Source organism: Acipenser ruthenus, chromosome 52 (assembly GCF_902713425.1).
Source record: "Acipenser ruthenus chromosome 52, fAciRut3.2 maternal haplotype, whole genome shotgun sequence".
Classification (NCBI taxonomy): domain Eukaryota; kingdom Metazoa; phylum Chordata; class Actinopteri; order Acipenseriformes; family Acipenseridae; genus Acipenser; species Acipenser ruthenus.
In genome coordinates, this window is record NC_081240.1 from 3586204 (window position 1) to 3613269 (window position 27066).

The 27066-nt window shown below is 38.4% G+C and overlaps 1 long non-coding RNA gene across 1 annotated transcript; it reads left to right on the top strand.

The window, feature by feature from the left end:
- Window positions 1-1346: 1346 nt before the first annotated feature.
- Window positions 1347-19128, top strand: LOC131722965 (uncharacterized). The gene is made up of 3 exons (XR_009320075.1): window positions 1347-1549; window positions 4900-5020; window positions 18957-19128. It is a non-coding gene; the product is annotated as an uncharacterized LOC131722965 (long non-coding RNA).
- The last annotated feature ends 7938 nt before the right edge of the window (window positions 19129-27066 follow it).

Sequence of the window (27066 nt, forward strand, 5' to 3'; positions counted from 1 at the left end):
AAGGGTTCTTTTAAAGAACCGTTTTAAAATTGGCAGTTCAACATGTCTCGTGAGTCTCTGCCTCGAGAAAATCTCAATATAATTGTCAGAGGCGTTCCTGACTTGGAGGAAAGCGGTTGGTAATTAAATCCCTTTACACTTATATATATATATATATATATACCGCCAATATTTTAATTTGCTGGTTGAAATAATAACGTTACCTATTGTTAGCGGTTTTTACAGTATATTGTTGTTAGTGGTTTTTACCGCTCTTTATTAATGTATTTATACCAATGTATTATTCATTTCTTGTGTTCCTTTTAAGAATTAAGATTCTGTTTTATTTGTATTTATTTTTTATAAAAACGTCATAGGTGGAGTTTAGCGGGCCAAGAAAATCAAGCGGCGCCTGAGAAGAATGTTGTGATTTTCAAATTGAGAATTCTGACCGCCTTCCCTCCCTTCAAGTTAATACGAAACTCGATAACATCCGGTTACTGCCTATGAGGCAGATACAAGTGTTTGCAGGACTTAGTAATTGATTATGTGAGCAAAAACAATATATAATATATATATATATATATATATATATATAAACTGTACGAAATGAAACAGTAGGTTACGCGTGCCTGACACCATATAAAGCGTACCTGTTTCGTGTACTGCTGCATGCGTGAATGAATGTCTGTTTCAATGGCAGACTTGCCTGCCTGCCTGCGTGAGTGTCTGTGTGCGAGTGACGTCACCCACATAATGGAGATAGAGGCGCCAACAGGTGACAAGTGGACGGAGTCAGCAGCTCTGGAGTGGAGAGCGACAGAATGTGCTTTTGAAAGGAGGGTGACTGCAAAGAGGGAAGGATATTTGGGCGGGACTCAGTTTATGGTGTCTGGGTAATTACGTCACAACACCCACCCCCAAGTACCAAAAACTACGTTAAACTCCTTAAATAAGAACTGTAAGGATTTCATTCAAACACAGCCATTCAAATATACAGTTACAGTACATAATACGTTTGACGTAACTATTTTTTCCTGAAGCTTTTCACGTCCCCCCATAGCCTACATTCCGTGCCCCCTGTTATGAGAACCGGCAATTAAAATAAGTTAAAAGCCAAACGCGTCACACATTGACCTGTAAATACGTTTTAATTGGTGCTTTTGGTTTTTGGCGACTTTTTCCTCTCCTTTTTAACAATTTACCGATACAATTTATTGTGACCTATGCATTTTGTTGTGGTATACATTTTAAGTGTGACTTTGAAACAATGTAATCAATCACATTTCTAACACATTTTAAATGATTGAGTTATTATACATTTACATAATTTGTGACTCCATTATTTATTCTTTTTTCAGAGTCTTGCCAGGCCCTTCCAATCGAAACCTGCATGCACCTCTACACGAGGTACATGAAAATCCTGGAGTTGTAGGAGCTTTGCCCATGTTTCCACCAATGATGAGAACAAGCCCTGCAAAATCAGGATGACTAACTTAAATCTGCAAAAAGGACAAAGATAAACAGCCTTGCTGCAAGTGCTGTTTGACCATCTCAGTTCCTTCAGAATGTAAGTTTAAATCCCGGATCCAACAGAATAGAGCTTTTGCAGTTACTTTTATCTACCCTCTTTCGCCCTCCCACACAGCCAACCAACACCCCACAATAACCTGCGAGAGCGACAAACGCACTCCAATCCCTGCAGAACGCACTTTTCCCACACCAGGCGACCAACCATCGCCACACATCTGCAAGCCCCAAACCTCAACCTGCAATGCACGCTGATGATTGGACTAAAGCCAGACCAAGTCTCTAACAAAGTTCCAACACACAGACATAGACTGTTCTACACAAACGCACAGGCAACTGTTTACAATTATAAATATCCAAAGTCTCTGTCTTTTGACTGGGCCGCTATAATATTTTCTAGATTACAACATAAATGTTTGTGTATATTAATCATGTTGCTTATTAAAGGGTACCCGTCTCATAAGCAATATGTGGAGTTGTTAGCATCGCTAGTAACACATTTCCCATTTCTTCGAGAAAAAACTGGATCAGGCTGTAAGTCATTTTATTTACTTTCCTACCCTTTTCACACTGCCTCCAGAAGATGCTAACTAATGCATTTAAGTTATATATTATTGCATAACATAACGTTTGACAACAAGCGATCATCAATCAAAATGATACGTATTAGAACAAAAGAACATAAAGTTTACAAACGAGAGGAGGCCATTCAGCCCATCTCGCTCGTTTGGTTGTTAGTAGCTTATTGATCCCAGAATCTCATCAAGCAGCTTCTTGAAGGATCCCAGGGTGTCGAGCATCTTGTTGGCCTTTTTTATAGCTTCCCCACATTGTCTAGATGAAGACATTTCTGAGTCAACATAAACTCCTAGGTCTTTTTCATAGCTCCCTTCTTCAATTTCAGTATCTCCCATATGATATTTATAATGCACATTTTTATTGCCTGCATGCAATACTTTACATGTGTCTGCCCAGTTCTGAATGACCTTTGATGCTGCAACAGTGTTTGCCACTTCTCCCATTTTTGCGTTGTCTGCAAATTTAACGAGTTTGCTTACTATACCAGAATCTAAATCATTAATGTAGATTATGAATAGCAGAGGACCTAATACTGATCCCTGTGGTACACCACTGGCTACCTCGCTCCATTTTGAGGTTTCTCCTAATCAGTACTTAGTTTTCTACATATCAACCACTCCCTAATCCATGTGCATGCATTTCCTTGACTCCCTACTGCGTTAAGTTTGAGAATTAATCTTTTATGCGGGACTTTGTCAAAAGCTTTCTGGAAATCTAAATAAACCATGTCGTATGCTTTGCAATTTATCCATTTTCAATGTTGCAACCTCAAAAAAGTCATGCAGGTTTGTTAGACACGTTCTCCCTTTCCTAAAACCATGCTGATTGTCTCCCAGGACCATATAGGTAACACTATGTAACACAATTTTTGTTCCTGGGTAGTAAGAGATTATGCCTCAAAAGTATAGAAAATGGCTATTATTCCCCACAAACTTTGCTTTTGTGACCAGGACAGTAATATTTTGAAATTTACCTATTTACAATGAGAAAACGGGCGAATTTGTGTCTTTTCGTTCACATAGTCAGAAAAAAACAACATATGAATCCAAATGAACATGTATTTATATTAAAGTAATACAAAAATGACTACAAAAGATTTAGAAGTGAGTAGTTTTTCAAGATTTACGATTATACTGTAAATCACTTTCACAAATCAGCCCCCAAATGTAGTCTCCCATCATGTTCTCGTTATACTGTCCTTGGTAGCGGCGTTCAAAGTCCAGTATATCCTGGTGGAAGAGCTCGCCTTGCTCCTCAGAGTACGCTCCCATGTTCTCCTTGAATTTATCAAGATGAGCATCAAGGATATGGACTTTGAGGAACATCCTACAGCCCATTGTGCCGTAGTTCTTCACCAGAGTCTCAACCAGCTCCACATAGTTTTCGGCCTTGTGATTGCCCAGGAAGCCCCGAACCACTGCGACAAAGCTGTTCCAAGCCGCTTTCTCCTTACTAGTGAGCTTCTTGGGGAATTCATTGCACTCCAGGATCTTCTTTATCTGTGGTCCAACAAAGACACCGGCTTTGACCTTTGCCTCAGACAGCTTAGGGAAGAAGTCTTGAAGGTACTTGAAGGCTGCCAACTCCTTATCTAGAGCTCTGACAAATTGTTTCATAAGGCCCAATTTGATGTGCAGTGGTGGCATCAGCACCTTCCGGGGGTCCACCAGTGGCTCCCACTTGACGTTGTTCCTCCCCACAGAGAACTCGGTCCGCTGTGGCCAGTCCCGCCTGTGGTAGTGAGCCTTGGTGTCCCTGCTGTCCCAAAGGCAAAGATAGCAGGGAAACTTGGTAAAACTGCCTTGGAGACCCATCAGGAATGCCACCATTTTGAAGTCTCCTATGACCTCCCAGCCGTACTCATCATACTTCAAGGCGTCCAGCAAGGTCTTGATGCTGTTGTAATCCTCTTTGAGGTGTACCGAGTGAGCCAGGGGAAGAGACGGGTACTTGTTACCATTATGGAGCAGCATGGCTTTGAGGCTCCTGGATGAGCTGTCATGTAGAGGCGCCACTCGTTCTGGTTACAGGCGATTCTGATTGCCTCGAACAAACTGGTCACATTGTGGCAGAAGCAGAGCCCATCTTGACGGGTGAAGGAGCTGGAAAAAGGTTGGTGACCCTTCCTCTGATCTGCGACTTGCACACTTTCATCCAACAAGTTCCACTGCTTGAGCCTAGACGTCAAAAGCTCGACATTGGACTTGGTGAGACCAAGATCTCTAATCAAGTTGTTGAGGTCTTTTTGGTTGGGGTAGTATCCAGATATGTATCCACTTAGGCAATTAGAACTAAACTAAACTGAACTGGTGGGCTTAAGGCCCCCGTATTTATACTACTATTTATATTACTGGAAAGTTCTAGAAAGTTCTAGAAGTTACTCCAAGTTTACTCAGCACTGAATCTATCTGGAATGTTCTGGAAAATAGGTAAATTTCAAAATATCACTGTCCTGGTCACAAAAGCAAAGTTTGTGGGGAATAATAGCCATTTTCTATACTTTTGAGCCATAAGCAATTAGGAAATAACACTTACTACCCAGGAACCAAAAAAAAAAAAAAAAATCTGTTACACGGTGTAATTTTCCATTTTGGATCTTATTATAGTTTCCATATATATACATATAATAGAAGTCAGGCTTATTGGTCTGTAGTTACCTGGTTCGGATTTGTCTCCCCTTTTGTGGATTGGTATTACGTTTGCTATTTTCCAGTCTGTCGGTACAACCCCTGTGTCAAGAGACTGTTGCATGATCTTGGTTAGCGGTTTATAAATAACTTCTTTCATTTTGTATTTGTTCCTTCCTTGTAGGATGCACTACATGAGTCTCTGAAGTCCAGAGAATGAAAGAAAGATTGCGTCAGGATCAGGGTGAAAGTGGCAATTGCCAATCCAAGAACCAGCAACTCTGAAGAGAACTTGCAGGACAGCTGTAAGTATATCATACTACACAAATATTTACAGTTTATTAACTGAACATTAGAATGCCATGGACGTGCAGAAAGTTTAAACACTGGATACGTTTATGTATTGTCACTTATTTTCTTTGCTTGCTTGCGACTGGAAACTGTAGGTCTGGACTGTTGAACACTTGTGGACACATTGTGAAGTTGAGAAAGTATTTGTTTATTACAGTCAAGAGGTACCTAAGGTCTGACGTCACAGGAAATAGTTTACATTACAAACATGATTTAAAACTATTAAAACAGAGCAAAGTAGCCAAGACTGAAAATGTATGGTGCCGAGTGAAGCAAGGCAAATATCTTTTGCAGTTTGTAACAGTAGTTACACATATACACTACAAATACAAAGCACATGTGCATACAACCTACAAAAACAAACACACTGTGCACAATAACTGCAAAAACCGTTTCATTTGACAAAGTGCAAACAGAAACAAAAAAAAAATCCCCAAACAAAACTGTATTGCTTTTTTTTTCTTTGCTGTATTGTAATCTCTTTCCTATATTGTGATAACTTGTTACTTAAGTCGCCCTGCATAATGGCGTCTGTCAAGAAAAAATTAAAAATCATGTTAAGATCCTGCTGCCTTCCAACCAAAACTAAAATCTTAGCTGTGCTGAGAATACCTTGTTTCCAGCTAAATATGGCTGCTTTCGTTTTCACATTCTCTCAGGAACAGCTAAACAGACATTTTTTGCAGCCAGCACGATAACAAGCAGAAATTATTATTATTTTTTTTTTAACCAGCCTTAAGTGACACATTCAGCAATGTTTTTCAAGTTTTATAAACCTTTTTAAATTGTTGACACACTAATGAAAAGGAACTTGCAATTTCCATATTTGCTGCCCTTTAAAATTAACTCATATATACGGGAGAAGTTAACAGCAAACCTTACCTTCAAATTATTAATACATTGTAACGTGATACATGCCACTGACTTAAAAACATAAGAAAGTTTACAAACGAGAGGAGGCCATTCAGCCCATCTTGCTCGTTTGGTTGTTTGTAGCTTATTGATCCCAGAATCTCATCAAGCAGCTTCTTGAAAGATCCCAGGGTGTCAGCTTCAACAACATTACTGGGGAGTTAGTTCCAGACCCTCAATTCTCTGTGTAAAAAAGTGCCTCCTATTTTCTGTTCTGAATGCCCCTTTTATCTAATCTGCTTTTGTGGCCACTGGTCCTTGTTTCTTTTTGCAGGTCAAAAAAAGTCCCTTTGCTAGGTCATGTAGCATGACTCGAACACCAATCATGATAAAGTCGTAATATGTTTGACCCCGTTGCCATAGTAACCAAATGCACAGCGCTGATAAAAGTAGAATTCATAGTGTGAAATACTGCAAGAAATAAAATGCCTATTTTTTTAATGGGAAATTGCAAGAGGCTGAAAGCAATTTTAATTCGCCAATGCCCGCCATTGCTACAGTACACATTCAAAATATTTAAGATGGAAAACTGTCAACGGAACACTCCCAACCACTATATACCTCGCATGTAAACCGTTTAAAATGTTTTAAGTATACAGAAAATAAATGTACTTGCATATATTCGCAGTGAATGCATTTTAAAAAGTCAAATAGGCAGCGTCGCCGAACCAGCGAGAACACAATCTTACATTTTAAGCATTACTAAATACAATGAAAGTACGTCAGTTACTTACCATTGACTAGTTAGGATCCTCTCGTCTCCTCTTCACCTTACACAGGATAGAGCTGCGGGGCTTGCAGTTATATAGTCATGACACTCCAGAAACTCGCACATATCTCTTCAAACCACAGCAATTTTAAGCTATTTGTCAGCATTCGGCTAGCTGTCTTAATTCTGTTCACTCGAGCCTTTCTACTAAACTAAACTCTTAAACCTGTGTGCATATTTATTTAGCCATGCTGACCTAGGGTGACCAGATAGCAAGAGTGAAAAATCGGGACACTTTTTCAGTTGGTGAGGGGAGGAAAGAAACCTCGTGAACTACTGCACAACGCAAGCGACGCAAACTATGCATCTTTCTTTTGTAGATGGGCGTTTTTGTATTTCTAAGCACTTGGGCAAAAAAAAAAACCTCAGTGAAATATAATTAAAAAAAAAATAATAATATATACTCCTAAAGCGTTTTAATCAGCCTATCAGTGCGTCTGTACTGGCTTCTCTGTGACCTGCTGTACTGAGCGTAGCAGATGGGACAAAGTCAGTTCTACATTGTTTTGGGTTGCTAAAATCTAGTTTTCAGCATTAGACATAAAGTACCAGAAATGGACGACAAATCAAGCAAATTATGGTGAAGCACAGAGGGGTCTAGTAAAGTACAGCGAAGCATTGTAAAGCACAGTTAGTTATGGTAAGGCACAGGGATACATTTTTGAGGATGCAACATCGACAACGGATCATTGCAAAGCATATGACATGGTTTATTTAGATTTCCAAAAAGCTTTTGACAAAGTTACACATAAGATTAATTCTCAAATTGAACGCAGCAGGGATTCAAGGAAATGCATGCACATGGATTAGGGAGTGGTTAATATGTAGAAAACCAGTGGTGTACCACAGGGATCAGTATTAGGTCCTCTGCTATTCCTAATCTACATAAATGATTTAGATTCTGGTATAGTAAGCAAACTTGTTAAATTTGCAGATGACACAAAAATAGGAGGAGTGGCAAAGACTGCTGCTGCAGCAAAGATCATTCAAAATGATCTAGAGGCTGTGTGGTCCAGTGGTTAAAGAAAAGGGCTTGTAACCAGGAGGTCCCCGGTTCAAATCCCACCTCAACCACTGACTCATTGTGTGACCCTGAGCAAGTCACTTCACCTCCTTGTGCTCCGTCTTTCGGGTGAGACGTAGTTGTAAGTGACTCTGCAGCTGATGCATAGTTCACACACCCTAGTCTCTGTAAGTCGCCTTGGATAAAGGCGCCTGCCATATAAACAAATAATAATAATGACAGCATTCAGAACTGGGCCGACAACTGGCAAATTACAGTTAATGGAGAAAAGTGTAAGGTACTGCACACAGGTAATAGAAATGTTCATTATAAATATCATATGGCAGATACTGAAATTTGAAGAAGGAATCTATGAAAAAGAACTAGGAGTTTATGTTGACTTGGAAATGTCTTCATCTAGACAATGTGGGGAAGCTATAAAAAAAAGGCCAACAAGATGCTTGGACATATTGTGAAAAGTGTTGAATTTAAATCAAATATTGTGTTCAGTTCTGGTCACTTTGTTACAAAAAGGATATTGCTGCTCTAGAAAGAGTGCAAAGAAAAGCAACCAGAATTATCCCGGGTTTAAAAGGCATGTTGTATGCAGACAGGCTCAAAGAATTTAATCTGTTCAGTCTTGAACAAAGAAGACTACGCGGTGATCTGATTCAAGTTCGAAATTCTAAAAGGTATTGACAATGTCAACCCGGGGGACTTCTTTGACTTGAAAAAAGAAAAAAGGACCAGGGGTCATAAATGGAGATTAGATAAAGGGGCATTCAGAACAGAAAATAGGAGGCACTTTTTTACACAGAGAATTGTGAGGGTCTGGAACCAACTCCCCAGTAATGTTGTTGAAGCTGACACCCTGGGATCCTTCAAGAAGCTGCTTGATGAGATTCTGGGATCAATAAGCTACTAACAACCAAACGAGCAAGATGGGCTGAATGGCCTCCTCTCATTTGTAAACTTTCTTATGTTCTTATGTTCTTATATAGCTAAATACAAATAGCCTAATTACTTCTCAGGCACGTTTACATAATTATTTTCCCAAAAAGGAAAAGAATCCTTTGATTCAAATTTTTTAGAAAGATACAGGGTGTGTTCATAAACTCAATCTGACACTGAAAGAGCGTCCAAGGAATCTCCTTAGGTGCTTCAGAGCGTTTTTTTTTTTCTTGTAGTTTTTCAACGACCTAAAATGGTTTGAAAATGGAAGTCATCAGAGAGAAACACAATGATTGAAAACACCTTTGGTAATATTTTACAAGTTCAGTCTGACAGTGAGGACGAAAATGTAAGCTGATCGTACTATTAACTCATTTATAACCGATTATTTTGTTTTCAACTCAAGTCTAATACTGGGGATGGGGTAAAATCCAGAACGGAACTTTAATGAATTCAATTGCTTTTAAAAACAGCATAAAAAGTTAGACATATGGGGAGAATATTTTAACAATCAGACCCGATTAATAACTCGCTGTCATTAACCCGTTCTGGGCCAGAACCCTTTTTATCACCAAAAAGCTCCCGGGAACACTGGGTTCCTAAGGTGCAAAGACGACAAACATTATACACACAATACAACTAAGTGGGAACAACATAACATTATTGAAAACAACCCACCAAACTGCTCATTCTGTGCAATAAACAGCTGTATAGACAAAACAGTCCGGAACACGGGGTTCCGAAGCTGCAAAGAGTATGAAAATGATACACACAATACAACTAAGTGGGAACAACATAACACTATTGAAAGAACCCACCTTTAACTGCCCATTCCGGGTAATAAAACTATTTATATTGTTTTTATATTATCGATCTATTTAACATTAGCAGAATATTTTAGCAGAACCATATTGATTTAACATAGTTTTTCTCTTTTTCTTTATAGTGGAATATAGTGAGGCCTTCTTTCTACTTTGCAGGGAAGGAGGTGATAAAGTAACAGTATTTGCACAAGTAGAACCATTGCAAAGGTCTAGAATTGCTGGTAGCCCCTAACTGTAACAGTTAGTATATATGTGATTTAAAAAATAACATGGATATATAGCTGCAACAGTTTCACAGCTTTTTTGTTCTTGCTTACAATGGTAAAGTTTAAATGTTAACATATTCATATATACATATATTTCATACAAAATGGATACAATGCAATTTCAGTGCAAAGGCAAGCAAACACACAATTATGTAGTTTACAACATGTAAGGAAAAACGAGCAAACAAAGAAAAACAGTTTAGATTTTAATATTATGCAGGGTGACTTCAAATACAGAAACCTTGATGCATTTCCCATTTTCTTCAAAAAATGAATATGTTTTTACATTGTGTGTCATATGCATAAATAAAATAAACAGAATAAACATTTTCATAAATCGTTTTTATGTCTAATTTGGGAACCTCCTGTCTTGTCTAGTGCTGTGTGTGTCTGAATACGAGAGAGAAATGAAACAGTGTATTCTTGCTCTAAATGAGTTGCTGCTATAGTAAACTATGTAACCGTGTAATGCCTGAGAGAACAACTGAACCCCTGAAACAATGTATCGAATTGAAGTATTTGGGTGTAACTAACAGACAGCACTAGTTTGTGCAATATGAGAATTGAAACGAAATTGTGTTTTAAATAAATTTGACTATTTTACATCCCTGCCATTTTTATTGTGTTTGTGTTGTATTTGGTCAAGACCTTATCCCCTGGCCCAAATAAAATAACCTGGTGATAACCACCTAAAATATTTAACTTAAAATTAAGGTAGTGCCTTCAGTGGCATAGATGGCTACCATAAATTATATTTTAAACTCAGTTTAGCCCTCGCTACAGTGTGACCTTTATTGCTAATAAGTAGCGGAATGTTTAGTCACCAACGCGGTATTTACTGCTGAAGTCTAATTGAATATATGGCTTTCAAATGTGGAGCCATGCACAAAATCTGAGATTTTTAATCAATTTGCATGGCTTTTTTAGTATTAGAAGGCTCTATAGATCAGAACCCCTGTGGGTTCTTTGGGTGTTTTAGGGTTTCTTATTAATCCTTCGAGATTTCAACGTTTATTTATGGTTGTTTAGCCTGCTGTTTAAAAAGGTTCTTTGTATACTATTTGGAACCCCTGAAATACGGTTTCTTGGAATACGTTTTCAAGAGTGTAAGATTTTTAAACCTCACAAATGTTTTAGAATATTCCTGGAAGGTGTTAGTAATAAATCAGACACTTGATGCAAGTGTAGCCCATCAATCAACAAAACCTTTATTTAACTTCCAGTACAGTACCAAACAATATTAAGCCATAGCAGTCAAAACGAATGGTTATTACCCGTTCTCAATGGGAATTTGGGTGCGGTCTGGAGTTTCTGCATCAAGCAGTTTCGCCTCTTAATTAATTTATTATTATTATTATTATTATTATTTATATTAATTAGTCATTTTAGCAGACGCTAACACAAGGAGACGAAGTGATTTGCTCTGGGTCACACACAGTGCGAGTTGGGATTTGAACCGGGAACCACCTGGTATGAACAGGCCCACCGAGAGGAGAGGGAAATTTCCCCGGGGCCCAACGCCTCGAAGGGGGTCCCTGATGAAGGGAGATTTTTTTAAAAATATATATTCCTATAAAATATTTTAAAACTAGCTCTGCACAAGACTGTTTGTTCCCACCACCTCATTAAAAAGAAAAACTGTCATACTGCACACCGAGCCAATGTGCTTCTGTTGTGTAATGATTGTGTATCCAGGCACTGTCAAACACTTCCTTTCACACAATGATTTGAACTTTCGCATTTCTTATTTTACTACACCAAAAAGCTGAAAAAAGCCACAGCAATATTGTGTTTTTTTGGGATTTTTTTTTTTAAGACTTTTAAAAACTTTAAAAGAACCCTAAAGTTGCACAATATTTACCACAGTATGAATTATTCTATTAAGATTTATAATTTGCTCAAAACAACGTGATGCAGCAGTTTGTTAGAAAAATGGTATTGTGTAAACTAAAGTACTTTCTTCAGCTGGTGGTAAACACAATTACAGAATGATCGGTATTGCTTAAAATACAAATTTACCAATACAGGCTATTGGTTAAGAGCAGAGATGAGTGGTTTATTTTTGGCACGGGATAAATAAAATAGTGTATAGCAACACCATTAAAATGTAGTTTATGCTAAAAACGTATGTTATTTGATGTTAAGTAAGCTTCCGATTAGTGACTATTACACGTGGAGTTTGTACAAAAATATTTATTCACTTGCCTAAAAAAAAAGTTTTAATACTGTAAATAACTTAAACAATTACTTTGAGAAAGTAAACTATCCTGCTGCAGATTTTAATTGAGATATTGAAACTTCTAGGCATCGTTGACAGTTTCCTTCAAACCCATTATCAAAATAATGTATCGGTTGAAATGATCTTCCTCAGACACTGTTAAGATTGCAAGTATCACTGCTTTGTTTAGAAGCTTGGTTTAGACTACAGTATACTACAAAGTCGGATGAATGTAGTACCATGGAGGGGAGGGCAGTGGGACATGCCAATCCTTCCCCGTGGCCCATGACGGCTCTCGGCAGTCCTGGTTATGAAGCCTTTGTCTTTAACCACTGGGACCTTACCCAAGCTTCATCGAATACCTAGCTAATGCACATTTTTAACTCTCGACTCTCGCTCTTTTCTTATGTCATTCTTAGCCAAGTGCATGACAGTTAGTCTAATAATTACACTGTAGCCTATAATATTCTGTGCACAGAGGGAGCACATTTACTAATGTAACAGGAGGAGGAGGTGTTTTGGGCAGGGTTGTGTTGGGGGCTATTGTTGGTTGTTCGGCCAGGGAGGGAGTGAGCAATTACTGAATGGCTGGATATTGTGAGCATGGGTGTGGAGCGTAATTGTGGGGTTATCTAGGGGGGTTCATTATTGGGCTTTGTCGTGGCCGCCGGGGTTTACAAATAACTTCAGTCTTTTATTTGCTCCGAGTTCCCGTTACCTTTTTCTTATTAATTTAATAAACACTGGCTTGTGTTTGTGTTGTAAAAAAAAAAAAAAAAATCCTAAATGCTCTGCCTCATTCGTACCCACAGGGGTTGTATCTTACATTAAAGGCTAATGAAACCCCAATCTCATCATGCCCAACAGATAGATCTACCACATTGAAAATGAGATCCAGTTTAACAATCCGACCGACATCTCACTCGTTTACATTGCAATCTTAATAGCACACATTTACTACTGCTGCTTTTGCATCTCACTCTAAATCAACAACACTAGCTTGTTAAAGTGAACAATCAACAATTTATATGTGGTTACACCCTCAACATCTTTAAAAGTACACACACGTGTTTCTTATGACTCTTTTAAAATATGTACATCTAGTAATATGGACAAATTCTCTCTCATTAGTGATGCATAGACCAAGAAGCAGCACATGGGAACCCAGGAGCAAGCTGATGTTCTCTAACCCCTATATTCTCATCATTCAGTCTACAACAACATCCAGTGTACCACAAACTTACCAACACAAGCTCGAATGGTTGTCAACGCTAAGCACATTCAGCAGAGAAATGAGTACAGAGTTGCCAGAATACTGCATGGACTATTAAACTGATTATAAAGTACAAATACAGAATCTTACATGTGGTTTCAAACAGCACCAGATAAATGGTTCCACATCAAAGACATAGAACCATTTTTGCTCCATTTTGTTTTCCTGAAAGTATAACGCATAGCTGAAATTTGCTTCTAGTGCTTAATTACTAAAAACAAGATCTGGTCAATAACATGATATTCTCTGTCATCACTGAATTTGTAGGCAAATGTAGTGTTATGATCCAGTACAATATTAAAGTACTAATCAGTGGCTCTTTGCAGGTGTTCTATCAAGGCTGAAAAGTGTAGTTTGTATAGACAGTAAAAATCAACTGACATAAGAACATAAAGTTTACAAACAAGAGGAGGCCATTCAGCCCATATTGCTTCTTTGGTTGTTAGTACCTTATTGAGCAGCTTCTTGAAGGATCCCAGGGTGTCAGCTTCAACAACATTACTGGGGAGTTGGTTCCAGACCCTCACAATTCCCGGTGTGAAAAAGTGCCTCCTATTTTCTGTTCTGAATGCCCCTTTATCTAATCTCCATTTGTGACCCCTGGTCCTTGTTTCTTTTTTCAGGTCAAAGAAGTCCCCTGGGTTGACATTGTCTATACCTTTTAGGATTTTGAATGTTTGAATCAGATCGCCGCGTAGTCTTCTTTGTTCAAGACTGAATAGATTCAATTCTTTTAGCCTGTCTGCATACGACATGCCTTTTAAACCCGGGATAATTCTGATTGCTCTTCTTTGCACTCTTTCTAGAGCAGCAATATCCTTTTTGTAACGGGGTGACCAGAACTGAACACAATATTCTAGGTGAGATCTTACTAATGCATTGTAGAGTTTTAACATTACTTCCATTGATTTAAATTCAACACTTCTCACAATATATCCAAGCATCTTGTTAGCCTTTTTTATAGCTTCTCCATATTGTCTAGATGAAGACATTTCTGAGTCAACATAAACTCCTAGGTCTTTTTCATAGTTCCCTTCTTCAATTTTACTATCTCCCATATGATATTTATAATGCACATTTTTATTGCCCGCATGCAATACTTTACACTTTTCTCTATTAAATTTCATTTGCCATGTGTCTGTCCAGTACTGAATGCTGTCTAGATCATTTTGAATGACCTTTGCTGCTGCAATAGTGTTTGCCACTCCTCCTATTTTTGTGTCGTCTGCAAATTTAACGAGTTTGCTTACTATACCAGAATCTAAATCATTAATGTAGATTAGGAATAGCAGAGGACCTAATACTGATCCCTGTGGTACACCACTGGTTACCTCGCTCCATTTTGAGGTTTCTCCTCTAATCAGTACTTTCTGTTTTCTACATGTTAACCACTCCCTAATCCATGTGCATGCATTTCCTTGAATCCCTACTGCGTTCAGTTTGAGAATTAATCTTTTATGCGGGACTTTGTCAAAAGCTTTCTGGAAATCTAAATAAACCATGTCGTATGCTTTGCAATTATCCATTTTCAATGTTGCATCCTCAAAAAAGTCAAGTAGGTTAGTTAGACACGATCTCCCTTTCCTAAAACCATGCTGACTGTCTCCCGGGATATTGTTACGATATAGGTAAATTTCCATTTTGGATCTTATTATAGTTTCCATAAGTTTACATATAATGGAAGTCAGGCTTATTGGTCTGTAGTTACATGGTTTGGTTTTGTCTCCCTTTTTGTGGATCGGAATTACGTTTGCGATTTTCCAGTCTGTCGGTACAACCCCTGTGTCAAGAGACTGTTGCATGATCTTGGTTAGCGGTTTGTAAATAACTTCTTTCATTTCTTTGAGTACTATTGGGAGGATCTCATCTGCCCAGGGGATTTGTTTATTTTAAGAGCTCCTAGTCCCTTTAACACTTCTGCCTCCGTTATGCTAAAGGATGTTTTCTCTTTTACTCCAATCTACTTCGGTTCTCTCCGTTTCATACCTTCATAGTTTGCTTTTCTAAAATTGTAAACCTTAGCTTTAGTCATTACTTTTGGGGTTTTAAAAAATATTTCAAATGAGACCATGTTGTGGTCTGAGTTTGCCAATGGCTCTCTGACCTCTGTTTTAGTTATTCTGTTTTCATTATTTGAAAAGACTAGTCGGTGCCTTGATAAATTGCGTTAGGAAGCAGTCATTTCTCATTTCCACCATTTCAATTTCATCCGTCGTGCCCCCCATCGGGTTTTCACATTTTATACGGGGGAAGTTGAAATCCCCCATTAGTATGGCTTCTCCTTTTCTACACGCATTTCGAATGTCATTGTACAACAGATTATTTTGCTCAGCGTCTGAATTTGGTGGTCTATAGCATGCTCCTGTTATTATACCCTTTGAATATGTGTCCATTATTCTTACCCATATTGATTCTGCATCGTTTTCTTTGTCCTGATTTAACACCTGGGCTTCAAGACTATTTCTTATGTATAGCGCTACCCCTCTGCCTCTTCTGTCCTGCCTGTCTTTCCTATACAGTGTGTACCAACTAATATTATATTCGTCTCCATCACTCTCAGACAACCAGGTTTCTGTAACACCTATCACATCGTAGTTACTTGTTAGTGCAGTAGCTTCAAGTTCTAACATTTTGTTTCTGAGACTTCTAGCATTAAGATAAATACATTTAATAGTGGTCTTACCTGAGTTGCCCTTGTTTTGATGTGGTCTCCCTTCTGTTTTTTTTTTGTTTTCTCCCCCTCTTCCTTTCTAGTTTAAATGCTTCTGGACCTCCTGAAGGATCCTTTCTCCGAGTAGATTGGTACCCTTTCTGTTTAAGTGCAGTCCGTCCCACCTGTATAGATAGTCCTTGTTGTAGAATGTGCTCCAATGTTCAAGAAAGGTGAAGCCTTCCTGTGTGCACCACGATTTCAGCCATGCATTTTGATTTTGTATTTCCAGCTGTCCATATGGTCCTTTGCAAGGCGCCGGCAGTATCCCAGAAAATACCACAGTTTTGGTCTTGTCTTTTTAATTTCCTTCCTAGCTCTCTGAATTTGTTTTGCAGGGATCTTGGCCTGTCTCTTCCAATGTTGTTTGTACCGATGTGGACGACTACTACCGGGTCGTCTCCTGTTCGTTCTAGGAGCCTGTCCACATTCTCAGTGATGTGCTCGACAGAGGCTCCTGGAAGGCAGCACACTGTTGTAGTAAGGGGGTCCAAACTGCGAACTGAACTTGCTGTGTTTCTCAGTATGGAGTCCCCAACAATCATGACCTCCCTTCTTTTTGCTGCCTGGCCAGCACTGTTTATAGGGTCCTGGATGTTGTTTCTTTCATTCTCTTGATGTTGGTTTTGGTCATCTAAATGTTGAAGTGACTCAAATTTTTTGGATGTCTGGATTTCTGGTGGTTGTGTTTGACGAAGTTTCTTTTTTTCCCTGCTTCTGCCTATCTGAACCCAGCTATTTCGACTCTCTTCCATCTCTGTGGTGGCTTTCAGTCTGCTAGGGGTGCAGAGGTCCATGAATTGTGGGTGTGTCAGCTCCTCAAGCTCCTGTTGCTGTCTCATTTCCTCCCGCTCCTTTTCTAGCAGGCTTAATCGCTGAAGCAAGTCCTGGATCGTGCAGCACTTTACACAAACTTGGTTGAGCTCTGATGGGTTTTCTCGGATTTCCCACATCATGCAGTTGTCACAGATTACTGGCTTGAAGACCATTTTTTGAAGTTTAGTTTAGCTTCTGCAGCTGTCAACCTGCTTTCAAACTGTTTCTAACTGCGTTGTACTTGTCCACTCGTACTTCTCACACGATGTCGCTTCCACACGCTGTCGCTGGGAAGCCTGACTGCCTTTGTTTGTGTTTGTGCTGCGGGCTCCGCCCCTCCCCGTGTCCCAGAACGCCGCGGAATTTGAATCAGCTGCTCCGAGTTTCAGCTTGTTATCAGAAAAATACACGCAGCTTTAAGGCTTTAAGCTGCAATGTTTTCTGATTAAAGCAACTCCAGATTCAATTTAAAGATGTAATTCCTCCTTTCTGCTTCTAACTGCGTTGTTCTTGTCCACTCATACTTCTCCCACAATGTCGCTAAAGTTATTTAAAATTGGATAGGAACAGGTCAATATGCCGGGCATGTTGTCCGTGTCCTCCATTGTAAAAACCTGTGAAAAGTAATCATTTAATATGCTATTTTTTTTTTCTTCATCTATGATTTTGCCATTTGTGTCTCTTAGACATTTAACCTCCTCTTTGAATGTTCTCTTGCTGTTATAATATTGGAAAAACATTTTGGAATTGGTTTTAGCCCCCTTAGCAATATTGATTTGTATCTCTCTCTTGGCTTTTCTAACTTATTTTTGACTTGTGTTTTCAGTTCCAAGTACTCTTTCTGTGTACTTTGTTTTTGGTCCCTTTTAAACGCTCTGAATGTGCCTTTTTTGCTGAATTTTTTTTTTTAATTGATCTATTAAACCATTTTGGCCATTTTGTTTTAGATTTAGATTTGTCTGCTTTTGGGATGTAATTGTTTTATGCCTACATTTTTAAAAAACAGCCATCCTTTTTCTGTGGATGTATTCTCTATTTTACTCCAATCTATGTCTGTTAGTCTCTGTTTCATACCTTCATAGTTTGCTTTTCTAAAATTGTAAACCTTAGCTTTACTCATTACTTTTGGGGTTTTAAAAAATACTTCAAATTAGACCATGTTGTGGTCTGAGTTTGCCAATGGCGCTCTGACCTCTGTTTTAGTTATTCTGTCTTCATCATTATTTGAAAAGACCAAATCAAGGCATGCCTCCCCTCTAGTCTGTGCCTTGACAAATTGCGTTAGGAAGCAATCATTTGTCTTTTCCACCATTTCAATTCCGTCCGTCGTATTTCCTATTTTATATGGGGCAACTTGAAATCCCCCATTAGTATGGCTTCTCCTTTTCTACACGCATTTCGAATGTCATTGTATAACAGATTATTTATCTCAGCGTCTGAATTTGGCGGTCTATAGCATGCTCCTATTATTATGCCCTTTGAATTTGTGTCCATTATTCTGCATTGTTTTCTTTGTCCTGATTTAACTCCTGGGCTTCAAGGCTATTTCTTATGTATGGCGCTACCCCTCCGCCTCTTCTGTCCTGCCTGTCTTTCCTATACAGTTTGTACCCACTAATATTATATTTGTCTCATCACTCTTAGACAACCAAGTTTCTGTAACACCTATCAGTTAGTCAGTTATTTAAAAATAAAACACCTGATATCCTAATTTCTAGTCAACACCTCTCCAAAACCTATTCAAATTATACAGATTTCTTCCAAAAAATGGGGTAGAGCAATATCTTAACCCCTATCTGGCCTGGAGGGTGGGGGTAGGAGTCGAACTCCCCTCCTATTTTTTGTTTTGTCATCTCCTTGGACCTAGATAATCTGTTTGCATCAGACTGTGATACGTTCAAAATCGTCCAGGCCAGAGAGGGTTATTGTGCCACAGGTACTTCATTTGCAATACATTTCTATTTCAATTCAGTTCATGAAAGTTTTTAAACAGAAATGAAGAACAACATTTTTATCAGAAATGCATTGTGACAATGCATACTTTTCAATTTTGAGTAGCATACCTCCTATAAAGTTCTAATATTTGCACATCAGAACATACTGGTTTTATACTCTATTGCATTTGACGTATTTGTTCCTTCCTTGTAGGATGCACTGCATGAGTCTCTGAAGTCCAAAGAATGAAAGAAAGATTGTGTCAGGATCAGGGTGAAAGCGGCAATTGCCAATCCAAGAACCAGCAACTCTGAAGAGAACTTGCAGGATAGCTGTAAGTATATTATACTACACAAATATTTACAGTGTATTAACTGAACATTAGAATGCCATGGACGTGCAGAACGTTTAAACACTGGATACGTTTATGTATTGTCACTTATTTTCTTTGCTTGCTTGCGACTGGAAACTGTAGGTCTGGACTGTTGAACACTTGTGGACACATTGTGAAGCTGAGAATGTATTTGTTTATTACAGTCAAGAGGTACCTAAGGTCTGACGTCACAGGAAATAGTTTACATTACAAACATGATTTAAATCAATTAAAACTATTAAAACAGAGCAAAGTAGCCAAGACTGAAAATGTATGGTGCCGAGTGAAGCAAGGCGAATATCTTTTGCAGTTTGTAACAGTAGTTGCACATATACACTACAAATACAAAGCACACATGCATACAACCTACAAAAACAAACACACTGTGCACTAAAAAACCGTTTCATTTGACAAAGTGCAAACAGAAACAAAAAAAAATCCCCAAACAAAACTGTACTGCTTTTTTTTTCTTTGCTGTATTGTAATCTCTTTCCTATATTGTGATAACTTATTACCTAAGTCGCCCTGAATAAGGGCGTCTGTCAAGCAAAAATTAAAAATCATGCTAATCATGCTAAGCCTTCAAACCAAAATTAAAATCTTAGCTGTGCTGAGAATACCTTGTTTCCAGCTAAATATGGCTGCTTTTGTTTTCACTGCATTCTCTCAGGTACAGTTAAACAAAGTGACACATAATGAAAAGGAACGTGCAATTTCCATATTTGCTGCCCTTTAAAATTAACTCTTATATAAGTTAATTTACAGAAGTTAACAGCAAACCTTACCTTCAAATTATTAATACATTGTAACATGATACATGCCACTGACTTAAAAACATAAGAAAGTTTACAAACGAGAGGAGGCCATTCAGCCCATCTTGCTCGTTTGGTTGTTAGTAGCTTATTGAGCAGCTTCTTGAAGGATCCCATGGTGTCAGCTTCAACAACATTACTGGGGAGCTGGTTCCAGAGACTCAAAAAAATGTAAAAAAATGCCTGCTATTTTCTGTTCTGAATGCCCCTTTTATCTAATCTCCATTTGTGACCCTTGGTCCTTGTTCCTTGTTTCTTGTTTTGCAGGTCAAAAAAAGTCCCCTTACTTGGTCATTTGTAGCATGACTCGAACACCAATCATGATAAAGTTGTTATATGTGTGACCGCGTTGCCATAGTAACCAAATGCACAGCGCTGATAAAAGTCTGAATTCATAGTGTGAAATACTGTAAGAAATAAAATGCCTATTTTTTTCACGGTAAATTGCAAGAAGCTGAAAGCAACTTTAATTCGCTAATGCTCGCCATTGCTATAGTACACATTCAAAATATTTAAAATGGAAAACTGTCAACGGAACACTCCCAACCACTATATACCTCGCATGTCAACCGTTTAAAATGTTTTAAGTATACAGAAAATAAATGTACTTGCATATATTCGCAGTGAATGCATTTTAAAAAGTCGCCGAACCAGCGAGAACACAATCTTACATTTTAAGCATTACTAAATACAATGAAAGTACGTCAGTTACTTACCATGGCCTAGTTAGGATCCTCACGTCTCCTCTTCACCTTACACAGGGTAAAGCGTCGGGGCTTGCAGTTATATAGTCATGACACTCCAGAAACTCGCACATATCTCTTCAAACCACAGCGATTTTAAGCTATTTGTCAGCATTCGGCTAGCTGTCTTAATTCTGTTCACTCAAGCCTTTTTACTAAACTAAACTCTTAAACCTGTGTGCATATTTATTTAGCCATGCTGACCTAGAGTGACCAGATAGCAAGAGTGAAAAATCGGGACACTTTTTCAGAGGAAAGAAACCTCGTGAACTACTGCACAACGCAAGCGACGCAAACTACGTATCTTTCTTTTGTAGATAGGGTATTTTTGTATTTCTAAGCACTTAGGCAAAAAAAAAACTCAGGGAAATATAATTAAATAAATAAATAATACATACTCTAAAGCGGTTTTAATCAGCCTATCAGTGTGTCTGTACTGGCTTTTTTGTGACCTGCTGTACTGAACGTAGCAGATGGACAAAGTCAGTTCTACATTGTTTTGGGTTGCTAAAATCTAGTTTTCAGCATTAGACATAAAATACCAGAAATGGACGACAAATCAAGCAAATTATGGTGAAGCACAGAGGGGTCTGGTAAAGCACAGGGAAGCATTGTAAAACACGGAGTTATGGTAAAGCACAGGGATACATTCTAAAGCACAGACATGTATGGTAAAGCACCGGGACGCATTTTAAAGCACAGAGAGGGCAGGCAAAGCATTGGAAAGCACAACAAATTATGGTAAAGCACAGGGATTCATTTTTGAGGTTGCTACATCGACAATGGATAATTGCTAAGCATACGACATGGTTTATTTAGATTTCCAGAAAGCTTTTGACAAAGTTTCGCGTAAGATTAATAATCAAACTGAACGCAGTAGGGATTCAAGGAAATTCATGCACATGGATTAGGGAGTGGTTAATATGTAGAAAACAATGTATTGATTAGAGGAGAAACCTCAAAATGGAGCGAGGTAACCAGTGGTGTACCATAGGGATCAGTATTAGGTCATCTGCTATTCCTAATCTACATCAATGATTTAGATTCTGGTATAGTAAGCAAACTTGTTAAATTTGCAGAGGACACAAAAGTAGGAGGAGTGGCAAAGACTGCTGCAGAGCAAAGGTCATTCAAAATGATCTAGAGGCTGTGTGGTCCAGTGGTTAAAGAAAAGGGCTTGTAACCAGGAGGTCCCTGGTTCAAATCCCACCTCAACCACTGACTCATTGTGTGACCCTGAGCAAGTCACTTGAAAGACTTGTGCTCTGTCTTTCAGGTGGGACCTAATTAAGTGACTCTACAGCTGATGCATAGTTCACAAACCTTAGTCTCTGTAAGTCGTCTTGGAAAAAGGTGCCTGCTAAATAAACAAATAATTATAATGACAGCATTCAAAACTGGGCAGACACATGGCAAATTACATTTAATGGTGAAAAGTACACAGGCAATACAAATCTGCATTATAAATATCATATGGCAGATACTGAAATTTGAAGAAAGAATCATGAAAAAGAACTAGGAGTTTATGTTGACTCGGAAATGTCTTCATCTAGACAATGTGGGGAAGGTATAAAAAAAAGGCCAACAAGATCCTTGGATATATTGTGAAAAGTGTTGTCCCGGGTTTAAAAGGCATGTTGTATGCAGACAGGTTCAAAGAATTGAATCTGTTCAGTTTTCAAAAAAGAAGACTGTGCGGTGATTTGATTCAAGTTCAAAATTCTAAAAGGTATTGACAATGTTGACCCAGGGGACTTTTCTCACCTGAAAAAAAGAACAAGGACCAGGGGTCACAAATGGAGATTAGATAAAGGGGCATTCAGAACACGAAAGAGGAAGCACTTTTTTTACACAGACTTGAGGCTCTGGAACCAACTCCCCAGTAATGTTGTTGAAGCCGACACCCTGGGATCCTTCAAGAAGCTGCTTGATGAGATTCTGGGATCAATAAGCTACTAACAACCAAACAAGCAAGATGGGCTGAAATAGCCTCCTCTCGTTTGTAAACTTTCTAATGTTCTTAAAACACAAGGAAACGTTGTAGAGCACAGAGGTCTGGCAAAGCATAGGGAAGCCTTCTAAAGCAGAGAGAGGTATGATAAAGCAGATGGAAGCATTTTAAAGAACAGATGTCTGGCAAAGCATAGGGGAAGCACAGAGATCTAGTGCAGTTTAGGGAAGTATTTTAAAGCGCAGAGGCATTGTAAAGTACAAAGGTATGGCAATGCACAGGGAAGCACAGAGGTCTGGTAAAGCATAGAGAAGCATTGTAAAGCACAGCTAGATATGGTATAGCGGAGATACGTAAGGTAAAGCACACTAAAGCATTGTAAAGGCCAGAGAGCTATTGTTCAGCAAAGGGAAGCATTTTAATGCACAAAGGCATGTGAATGCACAATGTAAAACATAGAGAGGTCTGGAAAACATTGTAGTGCACAGGAAAGCATTGTTAAGCACAGAAGGTACTGCTAAGCATAAGGGAGTATTTTAAAGCACAAAGGCATTATAAAGCACAAAGGTATGGTAATGGGGCAGCAGTGTGGAGTAGTGGTTAGGGTTCTGGACTCTTGACCAGAGGGTCGTGGGTTCAATCCCTGGTGGGGAACACTGCTGCTGTACCCTTGAGCAAGGTACTTTACCTAGATTGCTCCAGTAAAAACCCAACTGTATAAATGGGTAATTGTATGTAAAAATAATGTGATATCTTATAACAATTGTAAGTCGCCCTGGATAATGGTGTCGGCTAAGAAATAAATAATAATAATAATGCACAAGGAAGCATTGTAGAGAACAGAGGTGTACTGTAAAGCACAGGGAAATATTGTAAAGCACAGAGGTATGGTAAAGCAAAGCAAAGTTCAGCACAGATAGGTATGGTAATGCGCAGAGTGGTATGGCAAACCACAGAAGTATTTTAAAGCACAGAGGCATTACAATGTAAAGCATACAGAGGTCTGGTAAACATTGCACAGCATAGGAAATCATTGTAAAGCACATGGAAGCATTGTACAGCACAGAAGGTATTGCTAAGCATAGGGAGGTATGTTAATGCAGAAAGGCATGTCAATGCACAATGTAAAGCATAGACGTCTGGTAAACGTTGCAGAGCCCAGGAAAGTATTGTAAAGCACATGGAAGCATTGTAGAGCAGCAGTGTGGAGTAGTGGTTAGGGCTCTGGACTCTTGACCGGAGGGTCGTGGGTTCAATCCCTGGTTGGGGACACTGCTGTTGTACCCTTGAGCAAGGTACTTTACCTAGATTGCTCCAGTAAAAACCCAACTGTATAAATGGGTAATTGTATGTAAAAATAATGTGTAAAAAATACTGTAATTGTATGTAAAAAATAATGTGATATCTTGTAACAATTGTAAGTCGCCCTGGATAAGGGCGTCTGCTAAGAAATAAATAATAATAATAATAATAATAATAGAGCACAGATGGGTATGGGGAAATCATTGTAAAGGCCAGAGAGCTATTGCTAAGCATAGGGAAGTATTTTAAAGCACAAAGGCATTATAAAGCACAAAGGTATGGTAATGCACAGGGAAGCATTGTAGAGAACAGAGCTGTATTGCAAAGCACAGTGTAGAGCACAGGGAAATGTTGTAAAACACAGACAGGTATGGTAAAGCACAGCAAAGCATAGTACAGCACATATAGGTATGGTAATGCATTAAGCATTAAAGGTATGGCAAATCACAATGTAAGCACAGAGAGCATTGTAGAGCACAGATAGGTATTATAAATCATTGTAAAGGCCAGAGAGCTATGGTAAAGCATAGGGAAGCATTGTAAAGCACATGGAAGGATTTTAAAGTACAGAGGTATGGTAAAATGCATAGGCAAGCAATTTTGAAGCACAGTGGCATTTTAAAGCACAAAGCGGTCTCGAAAAGAATAGGGAAGCACTGTAGAGAACAGATAGGTATGGTAAATCATTGTAAAGGCCAGAGAGATATTGTAAGCATAGGGAAGTATTTTAAAGCACAAAGGCATGTCAATGCACAATGTAAAGCATAGAGAGGTCTGGTAAACGTCGCAGAGCACAGAAAAGCATTGTAAAGCACATGGAAGCATTGTAGAGCACAGATGGATATGGTAAATCATTGTAAAGACCAGAGAGCTATGGTAGAGCAGAGGGAAGCATTGTAAAGCACATGGGAGGATTTTAAAGTGCAGAGGTATGGTAAAATGCATAGGTAAGCATTTTTGAAGCACAGAGGCATTTTAAAGCACAAAGCAGTCTTCTAAAGAATAGTCCAGAACACCAGGCAAGCAAACAGACAATTATGTAGTTTACAACATGTAAGGAAAAAGGAGCAAACAAAAACAGTTTAGATTTTAATATTATGCAGGGTGACTTCAAATACAGAAACCTTGATGCATTTCCCATTTTCTTCAAAAAATTAATGCATTTTTACATTGTGTGTCATATGCATAAATAAAATAAACAGAATAAACATTTTCATAAATCGTTTTTATGTCTAATTTGGGAACCTCCTGTCTTGTCTAGTGCTGTGTGTGTTTGAATACAAGAGAGAAATGAAACAATGTATTCTTCCTCTAAATGAGTTGCTGCTATAGTAAACTATGTAACCGTGTAATGCCCGAGAGAACAACTGAACCCCTGAAACAATGTATCGAATTGAAGTATTTGGCTGTAACTAACAGACAGCACTAGTTTGTGCAATATGAGAATTGAAAGGAAATTGTGTTTTAAATAAATGTGACTATTTTACATCCCTGCCATTTTTATTGTGTTTGTGTTGTATTTGGTCAAGACCTTATCCCCTGGCCCAAATAAAATAACCTGGTGATAACCACCTAAAATATTTAACTTAATTTTAAGGTAGTGCCTTCAGTGGCATAGGCGGCTACCATAAATTATATTTTAAACTCAGTTTAGCCCTCGCTACAGTGTGACCTTTATTGCTAATAAGTAGCGGAATGTTTAGTCACCAACGCGGTATTTACTGCTGAAGTCTAATTGAATATATGGCTTTCAAATGTGGAGCCATGCACAAAATCTGAGATTTTTAATCAATTCGCATGGCTTTTTTAGTATTAGAAGGCTCTACAGATCAGAACCCCTGTGGGTTCTTTGGGTGTTTTAGGGTTTCTTATTAATCCTTCGAGATTTCAACGTTTATTTATGGTTGATTAGCCTGCTGTTTAAAAAGGTTCTTTGTATACTATTTGGAACCCCTGAAATACGGTTTCTTGGAATACTTTTTCAAGAGTGTAAGATTTTTAAACCTCACAAATGTTTTAGAATATTCCTGGAAGGTGTTAGTAATAAATCAGACACTTGATGCAAGTGTAGCCCATCAATCAACAAAACCTTTATTTAACTTCCAGTACAGTACCAAATAATATTAAGCCATAGCAGTCAAAACGAATGGTTATTACCCGTTTTCAATGGGAATTTGGGAGGGGTCTGGAGTTTCTGCATCAAGCAGTTTTGCCTCTTAATTCATTATTATTAATGAGTCATTTTAACAGACGCTTCTATCCAAAGCGACATCCAGAGACTAGGACCTCGGTTTTACGTCTCAAGGACGGTGCACAAGGAGACAAAGTGATTTGCTCTGGGTCACACACAATGTGAGTTGGGATTTGAACCGGAAACCACCTGGTATGAACAGGCCCACCGAGAGGATAGGGAAATTTCCCCGGGGCCCAACGCCTCGAAGGGGGTCCCCGATGAAGGTTTTTTTTTTTTTTTTTTAATATATATATACCGTATATATAACATATTTTAAAACTAGCCCTGCACAAGACTCTTTGTTCCCACCACCTCTTTAAAAAGAAAAACTGTCGTACTGCACACCGAGCCAATGTGCTTCTGTTGTGTAATGATTGTGTGTCCAGGCGCTGTCAAAACTTCCTTTCACACAATGATTTGAACTTTCGCATTTCATATTTTACTACACCAAAAAGCTGAAAATAAGGCACAGCAGTTTTGTGGAGTTTTCTTTTGTTTTTGTTTTTTTAAACTTTTAAAAACTTTAAAAGAACCCTAAAGTTGCACAACATTTACCACAGTATGAATTATTCTATTAAGATCTATAATTTGCTCAAAACAACATGATGCAGCAGTTTGTTAGAAAAATGGTATTGTGTAAACTAAAGTACTTTCTTCAGCTGGTGGTAAACACAATTACAGAATGATCGGTATTGCTTAAAATACAAATTTACCAATACAGGCTATTGGTTAAGAGCAGAGATGAGTGGTTTATTTTTGCACGGGATAAATAAAATAGTGTATAGCAACACCATTAAAATGTAGTTTATGCTAAAAACATACGTTATTTGATGTTAAGTAAGCTTCCGATTAGTAACTATTACACGTGGAGTTTGTACAAAAATATTTATTCACTTACCTAAGAAAGTT